This window comes from Amblyomma mixtum, chromosome 10, assembly GCF_055824585.1.
Source record: "Amblyomma mixtum isolate Tamu chromosome 10, ASM5582458v1, whole genome shotgun sequence".
In the NCBI taxonomy this organism is placed as follows: domain Eukaryota; kingdom Metazoa; phylum Arthropoda; class Arachnida; order Ixodida; family Ixodidae; genus Amblyomma; species Amblyomma mixtum.
Window position 1 is genome coordinate 131,463,789 of NC_143021.1, and position 12,301 is coordinate 131,476,089.

Below are 12,301 nucleotides of genomic sequence, written 5' to 3' on the forward strand. Positions count from 1 at the left end.
TTCGACACCCTGGTCCAAGCATATGCCACCGAACTGGCTTGGCCTAGTTCCCCAATAACCCAACCAAAAGCCTTTGGATTTCTTTAAATTAAGAGCCGCGCCTGATACATCACATAACTGTTTAGTCAAGTTTAGAGCCTCAAGTACACTTTTTTTGTCAGAACAAAAGAGGGCGACATCATCAGCATAGGCTAAAACTTTAACTTCACATTGAGCCAAAGAGAAACCGCGGATAGCTGCGCTGTTAATTATGCTGAGACAGAGGGGTCCAGATATAGGGCAAACAACAATGGAGACAGTGGACATCCTTGACGAACAGATGCTTCTAGTGGTATTGGTTTCGTTAGCTCCTGATTAACAATAACCCTTGTATAGGAGTTCTTATAGCACAGCAAGACGTCACCAATATTTGCATACTCCAAGACCGCGAACAAGAAATCGTGCCGAACTTTATCAAACGCCTTCGCCAAGTCAATTTGAATCAGAGCTACTTGGCCTGTCTCATCTGATACTGTCTCTAATACTGAACGTGCAATACGGATATGTGTTTGATTACTGCGGCCTCTAATACCACAGACCTGATGCGAACCTATCAAGTCCATAATGACGAGCTGCAGACGACTGCTAAGAACCTTGGCAAAAATTTTGTAATCAACATTGCAGAGGGAAATTGGACGATATCCCTCAACAGTTTTCAACCGATTAGTATCTTTGCTTTTGGGAATTAATATTGTGTGCCCAGAATAGAAAGTGGGAGGCAGGACACCCACATCATAAGATGCTTGGAAAACTTCCATCAAAACAGGCACTAGGCAAGGCGAAAAAGTTTTATAGAATTCGCTAATAATACCATCTGGCCCAGGAGATTTCTGGCTCTGCAGGGCAGAAATGGCGGATTGAATTTCATCCAAAGTGATAGGTCCATTCACTATTGCACACTTCTCATCGTCAAGTCGAGGGAAGTTTCCGAGTAAGGAACTGTAATCGAAACCCTGATCTGGATCTTCGCAACTGCCAAACAGCTTTCGATAATAGTCGAAGAAAGCAGCAAGAATACCAGGCGCATCGCTGTATGTGCAATCACCATACTTAATTTCCAATATTTCCTTCGCAAGAGCATTCTCTCTTTCATCACTCAGGGCCCGACGAGAAGGTTGCTCATCAAGAAACGTTCGGGACCTAGATCGTATCAAGGCCCCCTTATATCTTTCTGTCGCAAATTGTTGAAGCTCTGCATTTACGTTATTAATCTCTTCGAGATAGGCACCCGGGCTTACCCTCTCTAGCTCCTGTAGCTCCGTTAGGGTGCGCCCAAGCTCACGAAGGTGGTGTCTCTTCAGGAAAGCGATTCTTGCTGAGGCCTCAATTGCCAAGGTTTTGATCTCCTGTTTAAACAAATCCCACTTTTGAAAAACGGACAGATCACGGCGTGACCATACGTCCTTCAAACAAGTAGGTACAGCACGCTGAAAGATTTCGTCTGAGAGCAGACAGTTATTCATTTTCCACAACTCCCATCGAGGGTGAAGTACATGCCGAGTGTACCTCCCCATCTGAAGAGACACCATACAGTGGTCACTGAAGAAGATGGGCCGCACCCAGTAGCCAAACACACTTGCTAACGCGTCTACAGAAACGTAAATTCTGTCAAGACGAGCATTAGAGGAAAACTGAAAATGGGTGAAATGTATACTGTCGCCTTTTTCCTGTCCCACATCCACAAGACTATATTCAGAAACCAAGTCGGTAAGTAATGCAGCACTAGGGTCGTATCTCTCACATACCACTGATTGGTCCTGATCCCTACAAACGCAATTAAAATCTCCCAACAATATAATTTTGCGGTCCGTGCACAAATGTTGAACTAATGACAGAAAGAAAAGCCTTCTATCGCGCTGCTTTGTGGGGGCATAAACAGAAATAATCCGCCACAGTACAACTGAAATTGTGAGATCACAGCATATAAGTCGCCCCTCGTCATCTATGCAATAAGACATGGCTGTCATCTCTAGCGTGTTCGCCAGGAATAGCATACAACCTCCTGATAAGCCTCTCGCGTGGCTAACAATAATGTTGTATTCCGACAAAAAAGGCTCGAGAGCAGCTGCTGTCTCTTCATGAGAGGACAACTTTGTTTCCTGGATAGCGGCCACACACACACTCCATTTCTTTAAGAGATGCCGTACCTGCTGTTGCCTCCTACGATTACGCATACCCCTAACGTTAAGGGTAGCGACTTGATATGCTGCGACGCTCGCCATTTTTGGTGCCAGTCTTCACAGACGCCATCCCCTGGAATGGGGTGGCCCGCCTCCCAATTGGCGGCCTCTCGGGCAGACATCGCCCTCCTCTTTAACGCGACCCTTCCCGTGGCCTCTACACATTGTGCCTTGTGGTCAGCGCCATCGATACACACCTCGTCAGCATCTGCTGGACGTTTCAAAGGTGCGGTGCTGTCCATGTCTTCCCCTGAGACAGCCAAGGCCTCAGCCCACGAACCCGAGGGGAGCACATCACTCGCTGCCACACTAACAGCCGACAGAGAACCGGACACGCCAGAGATCGACGCCACACACGGCTCGCCGTTACCCTCCAACGACGAAGCAGAATCAGCAACAGAGGAGGATCGGCGAGCATTCACTGGCTGTATCGCCTCGTCTGACTCCACAGGAGGCATACCCGGACGTTGACCTGTGGCGACGAGGTGTTCCTGTGCAGCAAGCACAGCAGTCTCTGTAGCACTCACGGGGGGGCCCGGGTCTGGCGGTTTTAGTTCTGGAGGCGCGGATGCTAGATGGCCAGTTGCTTCTGATTCCGTGTTGATTTGAGGTGTTGAAGTCTTCTGTTCCCCATCTATTCATTTCATTTCGCTTTATTTTTCGAGAATGTAAGTTACATCCTAAAGAGATGCAAGGGCTAAAAGCTGCTAAAAAGCAGCTTGACGGGGCCCAAGCACCTCAAATGGCAGTACACGACAGAACGCAAAAAAAAGGTTTACAAAGATATATAGGTTAGAACAGGCAAACACAACGAGGCAAGTGACATATTGATTCAATACAATGAAAAACAATGGCAGTTTACAGACGCATGAAAACAAAGAAAGGACCCCCCCCCCCCCAAAAAAAAAATCATTGTGCATACATGGCACCTGCAGACAAACAGAGGTACGTAAAATGCAACCAGGCTATATATTAACAAAATACATTTTTAACTCACTTTGTTTAACACCAGCCAAAACTTTGTACTTATTAAGAGTGGGCGGTAAATTGTGTTCAAGCGTTTGAAGTTTATAATTATTTCGAAAATATGGTACATACCAGGGATCGGTGTTTCGGGTGTGGGTTCACTTCGAAGCGGTCCTTAAATGGGCAGTATGTATGAGGAAATCTCTGTAAGCACGAGAAGAATGGTAAAAAAACCTCAAAATGCGAAAAACATACATATTGCCACACTCCACCAGCGCCCCCGTGCGGTCTGTCTTCGACCTTTGTCGCGCGCCGGACTTCGTCCTCTTCTGCTCGGTGCTAGGGTCGGCCGGCTGCGCTCCGCCCAGTGTGCTCGCCAGGGACAGAACGTTCTACCGGCGCCCGTGAGATTTTGGTGGAGGTGCTGGGTACAATCCATGTACGAAGAGGTCCCAGGAACCTCCAGCGCTCCGCCACACCCCCTGGACACGACACCTGTCCACAAGTCAAGCCGCCGCTTGAAAGGCTTCGCTCCCGAGTACAAACCCCTCACCGCGCCATCCCGCACGATGACCTCTACGGTGGCCAGCCAGACCTTCCAGCCATCTGTGAGTTCGCCACCGCTACTTCTTCATACGCCTCGCACGCCTGCGTCGTTTCATGGTGACAAGTTTGACGATGTGGAGGACTGGTTGGACGGGTATGACAGGGTTGCTGAATTTAATCTGTGGGACGAAGACCGCAAGCTTCGGAACGTTTACTTTGCCCTCCAGGACGCCGCCAAGACGTGGTTCGAAAACCACGAGTCCGCCATCCACACCTGGCAAGACTTCCGGCGGCAGTTGCTGCATACCTTCAGCAGCAACGAACGGAGGGAGCGTGCTGAATTGGCCTTGCAATCGAGGGCGCAGCAGCCAAACGAGAGCGTGGCGATGTTCGTGGAGGACATGACCCGGCTCTTCAACCGAGCTGATCCTTCGATGTCTGAAGCCAAGAAGGTGCGCCATTTGATGCGGGGAGTGAAGGAATAATTGTTCGTTGGGCTCGTGCGCGATCCTCCGGCTACAGTCGCCGATTTTGCGAAGGAAGCGGCAGGCATGGAGCGCGCCCTGCAACAGCGGTTTGCGCACTACGGCCGTCCATCAAACATCACTGCTGTGGAGTGCCACATTCCGAAGCCCGGGGATGAGAACACCTCCCTCCGAGAGCTCATCAGGAGCATCGTGCGCGAAGAGCTGCAGAAGCTTCGCTCTGTGAAGCAGCCTCCTAGTGTGACCGCCATCTCGGATGCTGTCCGTGACGAGATACGCCGCACGGTGCAGCCCATTTCGCCTCCCCAACCGCCAGCGCCCTATGTGATGACATACAGCGAGGCATTGCGAAGTACTGCGCCACCACCGCCGGCGTTCTACTCTCCTGCCCCTACCGCGCCGTCCCGCCGATTCCCGTATACGGCAGCGCTGCCAGACGACCGCCCACCCGTCACGAAGGCAAACATGTGGCGCACGCCGAACAACAGGCCCTTGTGCTTCCACTGCGGCGAAGTAGGCCACATCCGTCGTCACTGCCCGTACCGCCGGATTGGCCTGCGCGGCTTTTCGCCAGACGCACCCCTGCCACGCTATGGTGAACGACCCCGCGAGATCGATCAGTACCTAGCGGCCAACGTCCCACCTGCACCTACTGCCCAACGTCAGTCCAGGTCACCGTCACCTCGACGGTTGTCTTCACCAGCCCGCCAGTCCCACGTCCGGCAGTCCTCCAGCCCGCGCCGGGAAAGCTGAGTACGGCGACCCCCGGAGGTAGGGCCGCCGTCACTGGACATAATGACGAACATCCTCCGCTCACCGACGTTAGCATGCGACCCGACCTCCGACCTCACGCCGCTACGACCTTTCGACGCCCAGAGACGCCTTCGCTTGACGCTTCAATTGGACAATGTGAACGACCCTTACGTCCGACGACTTTTCGACGAATAGAGACGTCTCCGCTTGACGCACCAACTCGACCGCGAGAACGATCCCCAAGTCCGACCACCCCCACACAGCAGTGCACGTCGCAAGACTCAAGCCATACCATGCCCGGTAGAACAACTCTCACCACGTTCCGTGCCCGGGACTCGGTTCACGCACACACGTGGCTTCCCCTCAATCTCAGCCATCGAGTCGATGCCTTTCCAGAGGGGAGGGGCAATGCCACACTCTACCAGCGCCCCCGTGCGGTCTGTCTTCGACCTTTGTCGCGCGCCGGACTTCGTCCTCTTCTGCTCGGTGCTAGGGTCGGCCGGCTGCGCTCCGCCCAGTGTGCTCGCCAGGGACAGAACGTTCTACCGGCGCCCGTGACAATATGTTCAAAACGAATTATTTTATAATTAATAAAGGCACTTCGTGATGGAGAGAGATAAGGAAGGTTTGCAATGTAGCGGATCATTTTCTTCTGCAGAACCTGTATTTTTATCACATTTGTTTTTGTGGTAGTTGCCCAAACAGAGTTACAGTAATTCAAAACGGAACCGAAAAGAGCATGATAAATTTGAATTTTAACGTGAGTGGGAAGAAGCCATCGACATCGTGATAGAACACCTGCTACGGAAGAGAGCTTTTTACAAATATTTTCCACATGCTGATCCCAGCTGAGATGCGACGAGAAAGTAACTCCAAGGATTTTGTGGTTGTCAACAATTTTAATTTCTTGACCTGCGTATTTAGGAGCGCGTTGTAGTTCGAATGGCTTGTTCCTTGCACGGAAAATTATTTTAGTCTTTGTGGGGTTTATTTGGAGGCAATTAGAAGAGGACCAGTTTTCTAGTTTCGTAAGGATTACATTGCACTCTTCTATTAACTTGTTTATGTCGTGACCAGATATAAGTATACTGCTATCATCGGCGTATATGATAAATTTCGCTTTATCATGAATGTGCACAATGTCGTTTATATAGATGTTAAAAAGCAACGGGCCCAGAATGCTGCCTTGAGGCACGCCATTTTGTACCGCCAGAAAAGAAGACTGATGCTTGTCGATATAGACGGACTGTTTTCGATTTTGTAGATATGATTTGATCAGGTCTAAAGGTGTTCCACGGACTCCGTTTTGAGAAAGTTTATGTGTTAAAATTTCATGGTTTATGGAATCGAAAGCCTTACTAAAATCAATGAAGAGTCCGACAGTGAGAATACCCGCTTCCATGTTTTGCAGGACACATTCCTTCAGTGATAACAGTGCTAATTCTGTTGACTTGCCTTTTCGGAAGCCAAATTGAGCCTCAGACAGGATTTGTTTTACAGTAAAAAGGTTCACTAGACGGGAAAAGATTACTTTTCCAAGCCCTTTGAAAAGACTGGAATCACATATATTGGTCTATAATTGGACACTATATCTTTATCTCCACCTTTAAACAGAACTGTCACTCTTGCTTTCTTCATTTCTTCCGGGTAAACTCCCGTTTCAATTACCAAATTGAAGATGTATGCAAGCACGGGTGCAATAAAGCATAGTACATATTTGACTGGTTTTATCTGAATATTGTCAACATCTAAGGCTTTGCTATTATTTAAATTCATAAAGGTTGTACATACTTCGGTCTCATTGGTGGGCTCAAGAAAAAGGCTTTCGAAAGGGCTACAAGATGAAGGAACTTCAGGTAGATGCGTCATAGGTAAATGGGTAGCTAAAAAATTGCTGTTATAATGGTCAGCAAGAGCCTGACCGGATAATTCAGAGCCCTTATAGATTATTCGTTGAGGTGGCGCATTTTTCGTATTGCGATGTAACATGTTATTGACAACTTTCCAGACAGCGTCTGAATTTTTCATTCTAACATCAGAGAACAGTTTTTGGTGATACACAATCTTAGCACGCCTAAGCTCAGCATTTAGTTTATTTCTAGTTTTTTTTAATAAGCTGAGAGATTCTAGAGAGGGGTTATTTAAAAAGGCATGGTACAACTTGTTTTGCGCTTTATCATTCTTTTGAGCTCTGGCGTGATCCATGGCTTTCTTATTCGTTTAGACTGCTTAATGTTCTTGAAGGGAAAGTGCTTAGAGTATATGTCTACAAAAACCTTGATAAAGTCTGAATATGCATTATTTGAATCTTTTATATCGAATATAAAGGACCAGTCGTATAAACCAATGTCGCATTTGAAAGATTCAAGAGCCTCGTCTGATATGTACTGCACTGTGTAGGTTTGAGTTTCGCCATTTTCGATGCTCACGACTTAGTTCTCCGGTCGCGTCGACAACCTCAGACACATCCATGATGTGTTCTGATGCCACGTCATCTTCCCGTGATCACTGGCCTTGACGCAGCCTGTCAGCGTAACTCAAGACACAGTTCTCCGCAGTATGGCCAAAGCGTCGGCACTGGGTGCACCGAGGCGTGCGACACTGGCGCCGTACATGCCCAACCCGGCTGCATCGAAGGCACAGTGGAGGTCTCCCTGGGATAAGGACTAATGCCTGCACTCCATAAACATTAAGTGTGTGTGGGATTGTGCTTGCTGACACTCCATCCTTGAGTGTGAGGGAGATTTCACGGTTCGACGTTTCCATATGCTCCATCCCTGGGCACCGCCACTTTTCACGCTCCACAGACTGAATCGTGCCATAAGGCTCTAATGCTTCCACAATCCTCCGGTGTTCCATATAGCGGGGAAGCCAAAGGAGCTTAACCTTGACGTTCTTGGTATCCGGGTCAAACACCATGCACCGCAGTCCTTTGACAGGAAACTCCGCTTTGTTAACAAGCTTCTGTTTGGAAGAACTACTCTCGCAGGTAACCATCCACACATGGCTCATTTGGTATTGACCAATGCACAAAATTTCCCGGAGATCCAGTATCTGTGCGAGTGCGTCACGGAAGTCAGGTGCTCGGTACGGGCGACCCTTAAGGTCAGCATGCAGGAAAACGGTATTAAGGACAACATTACCGGTAGGCAATCGGGGAAGTACAACTTTGTACGAGTCCGTAGTGTCTTGAGACGTCGGTAGACCTCGGCCAACGGCCGATGCGCTGTTTCCAGCAAGGAGCATGTTGAAGCACAGCCGCACAGAACGGCTTCTTCCTCTTCTTCACCTCGCCTATACTTGGGACGGGTTGTAATGCTTTTCAGTAGTTATATATGCTAACATTTTGAGTTCAGCGGCAGTTTCGTGCGTAAATGTCGCGAGTTCTGTTCTCTAAATTGGTAGATCGCTGGCTGGTTAGAGTTGGCACAGCTTAGTAAATGATGAAACAGTAAAGGCAACATCTGAACGCCACAACGCCATGGTAAATCTTTACTCGACAGCAATTTCATGGTGCACGGTACGTTTACTCGCCCTTCGCGAACGAGTTAACCGGTGTCCTGATGCACTATTATTCGTATTAAAATGATGTGTAGCTTCCCTAGAGCACTCGTCGATCATTCATACCGTAGTAGGAATGCCATATAAAGTTTTTAGACTAATCTTTCGCCGTCGACCGCGAAGGTTTACGGGATCTGACAGAAGTGTTTTCCTTTAACAGAAGCGTCGCTCGTTTCTGCGAACCGCTTTTCCTTGGAGGTTGTTGTGCTGAAATAGATGTTGCAAAATGTGAATGGCGGTTCCGAAGGGCATAAAATATATTCACAAAGCAATAACCTAATGTTTAGGATAAATTGCGACAGTTACCATGACAGTCTCTTCTTAAACGCATTCTACGGAAGTCCATGACTTCGCTGAATGGTATAGACTATTCAGAACCCCGCGGCGGTCGCATTTCGATGAATGCAAAACGCCAAAGCCTCATGCACTGCGCGATGTTGGTGATGTCGCGATGTCACTGCAGTCGCTTTGGGACGTAAAATCCATAGAGATCAAATCAAATATGCTGTATGAATGCAACGCAATAATCTCCAAAATGTACACTGCACGTATCGGTTATGTACAAGGTCTGGCTCTGTGGGCGGAGCACAGGACACTTTCTTGTTTGTTTGTTTTTGCTTATCACTAGTTTGCATGAGATGCGAGTCACAGGTCACTATATATATGGCTCCGCTGCAGTACAAAAGCTAAGAAAATAAACAACCTCCAACTCCCTCAGGCCCTAGAGGGAGTGCGCTCGCAGTTTTACTCTTTACAGAAGGAGGCGTTTCACTCCTTAGGGAATTTAGGTGGAGTAAACTGCTGCTAAAGAGAGTGCAGTAGCCGGTATACTCTATCATATAGAGTATCAGTTCTTAGAGTGTATGTTACTTGTACTCACTTATGGGGCAGAAGCGTGGAGGCTAATAAAGAGGATTCATCTTAAGTTAGGGACAATGCAGCGAGCTACGGAAGGATAAATGATTTGTGCAGCTTTGAGAGCCATGAAGCGAGCAGAGTGGGCCCCGGATCACACGTGGTAATGACATCCTAGTCGAAATCAAGAGGAAGAAATGGGCCTGGGCAGGGCATGTAATGCGAAAGCAAGATAACCGCTGGTCCTTAAGTGTAACGAAGGAATAAGTAAAGAAAGCCTTAGGAGCAATGCAAAGGGGGAAAGCAGCTGATGAGTATCATGTAACAGCACATATGTTGAAAGACGGAGGAGAGATTGTGCGAGAAAAAATAGCCATCCTGTATACGCAATGCTTTGTCACCTCTAGCGTACTAGGAGTTTGGAAGAACTCTAACATTATCTTAATTCATAAGAAAGGAGACGTCAAGGACTTGAAGAACTACAGAGCGATCAGCCTACTGTCCGTTGCCTACAAGGTATTTGCTGAGTCAGGACAACCTTAGACTTCACACACCCAAATGTTCAGGCAGGCTTTCGTAAAGGATACTCGACAATAGGCCATATTCACGGTATCAATCGGGTGACAGAGAAATGCGCAGAATATAAGCAACCTCTATATATAGTCTCCATTGATTACGAGATAGCATCTGACTCAGTGAAATCCTCAGCTGCCATGGAGGCATTGCGGAATCAGGGTGCAGAAGAGTGTTATTTGAAAATATTGCAAGATATTTATCACCACTGCTCAGATACCATTGTCCAGCATAAAGTCAGCAATAAAACTGCAATAAGGAAAGGAGTGCGGCCGGAACACACGATCTTGACAATGGTATTCACCGCCTGTTTACAGGAGGTATTCAGGGGCCTGAAACGGGAACAGTTGGGGATAAGAGTTAATGGAGATTGCCTAAGCAATTTGCGATTTGCTTGCGACATTGCCTTGCTAAGTCACTCAGGACATGAGCTGCAAAGCATGATCATTGAATTAGACAATCAGAACGGTGGGGATAAAAATCAAGGTGCAGAAAACTAAAGCAATATTCAACAGTCTAGCAAGAGAACAGCAGTTCGCATTTTATGGCGCTGCGCTGGAAGTAGTAAGAGAATATGCCGGCTTAGGGCAGGTTGTGACCACTGATGGCGACCATGAGAGGGAAGTAATTCGAAGAATAAGAATGGGGTGCAGCGCATATGGCAGGTTCTCTGAGATCATGAATGGCAGTTTGTCGATATCCCTGAAGCGAAAAGTTTACAAGAGCTTACCGAGCTTACAAGAGCTTAAAGTTTATAAGAGCTTACAGCTTACCAGCACTCACCTGTGGGGCACAAACGTGGAGACTAACAAAGAGGTTTAAGCTTAAGCACAACACAGCGAACTATGGAAAGAAAAATGACAGGTGCACGTTAAGAGGTCGGAAGCGAACGGAGTGGGTGAAGATACAAACGCGGGTTACTGACATCCTAGTCGAAATCAAGAGGAAGAAATGGGCTTGGGCATGGCATGAAAAACGAAGGCAAGATAACTGCTGGTCCTTAAGGGTAACAGAGTGGATCCCAGTAAAAGGAAAACGCAGCAAAGGGCGCCATAAAGTTGGGTGGACAGATGAAATTAAGTTTGCGGGGATACGGTGGCCGGAACTGCGAAAGAACCAAGTTAATTGGAGATTCTTGGGAGACGCCTTTGCCCACCAGCGGGCATATTCAGGCTAATGAAGATGAGGCTCTGCGACTTGTTGACGACGGCGTAATGGTGCCACCCGGTCCAGTGGCCTCGTTCTCGTGAGGACTGATTTTTTTCCACGACTACGATTGTAGCACTGCTAGTAACGTACAGGGTTGGTCAAAAGTTCCCAGGCCACGTGGTCCACTTTTCATCAGTATAGACCAGAATCCAGAGCCGCTCCTGGGCGCGGCCGTTTTCCGCCGACTGGTGCGCCGCGGTGCGGGCGTTTTTTGGGGACTGCGGGGCTGCGGCAGCTCCGCGGCCGCGCCTGCATATAGCCGCGCTTCGGGCGCTAAAAAAACATTGCCGAGCATACTTCCGCAGCGTGGCTGTGCTGCAGGAAGTATTCACGTTATCAAATGTAGCACATTGATTTGTTTTAATGACATTTAGTTTGACATTCACGTGAATTGTGCTGACGCTTAGAACGCGCTCGTGGTTATATCGCTACCGTCTTGGTGCTCCACTGCAAAAAAAAACAACTTTTTGTTCAATATCAAGTATTAGGTGTGCAGCTAGCATGCAGTTCCAATTCACATCATAAAGTACCACCCACAAACAGGGCTTTCTTGTCGCATGCGTGGTGCGCCAGCCTCAACAAATTACCGTTGTGAGCTTAACTGAGTCGCAGCGCCAACAAAAAACAAAATTTGTCATGGTTTATGCAACCTGGTGCATAAAAATGTACTTTCCTCAAATTATCAAAGTTTGAATAGATATTAGCAGCGAATCCAGCTTTCACGAATTCTGAGGACCGAGGTCGCGTTCATTTTATTCGGTAGCTCTTGCCGCGTGTGACAGCGTTGCGTAGGCGTTTGGCTAAGTGTGAATGAATGTATTAAAATCGCGCATAATTTCCTATGATTAAGGTAGATAGCAAAAGCAGAAAGACACTATGGTAAACCCTTTGCCCCCGCTTTATCCCTATGACATGCGTGCGGAAAGAGCAACTGAAATCGGTAGCGGTGGTTCTTACAATCATCTGCATGAAATGTGTTTAATAGGAACTAGAGCAAGCTCAGCGCAAGGAGGTAATCGAAAACAAGCGCTTCGTCGGGACAACCTTCAGTCTGCAGCTCGCCTATCCAGTTACTACACCACTGAATCAAATCAATAAATCCACATTCCTGTGCCTAAAATTATCATAGATGAT

At 47.9% G+C, this 12,301-nt stretch overlaps 1 protein-coding gene and 1 pseudogene across 1 annotated transcript in view; one reads left to right on the forward strand and one right to left on the reverse strand.

Annotated features, from left to right (window-relative positions):
- The window catches only part of LOC149326968 (uncharacterized), a 10,262-nt pseudogene extending 2,014 nt beyond the window's left edge, over nt 1-8,248 (reverse strand).
- Nucleotides 1-12,301, forward strand: part of LOC149326967 (uncharacterized) — a 116,905-nt gene that overhangs the window by 6,327 nt on the left and 98,277 nt on the right. The window lies entirely within an intron of this gene.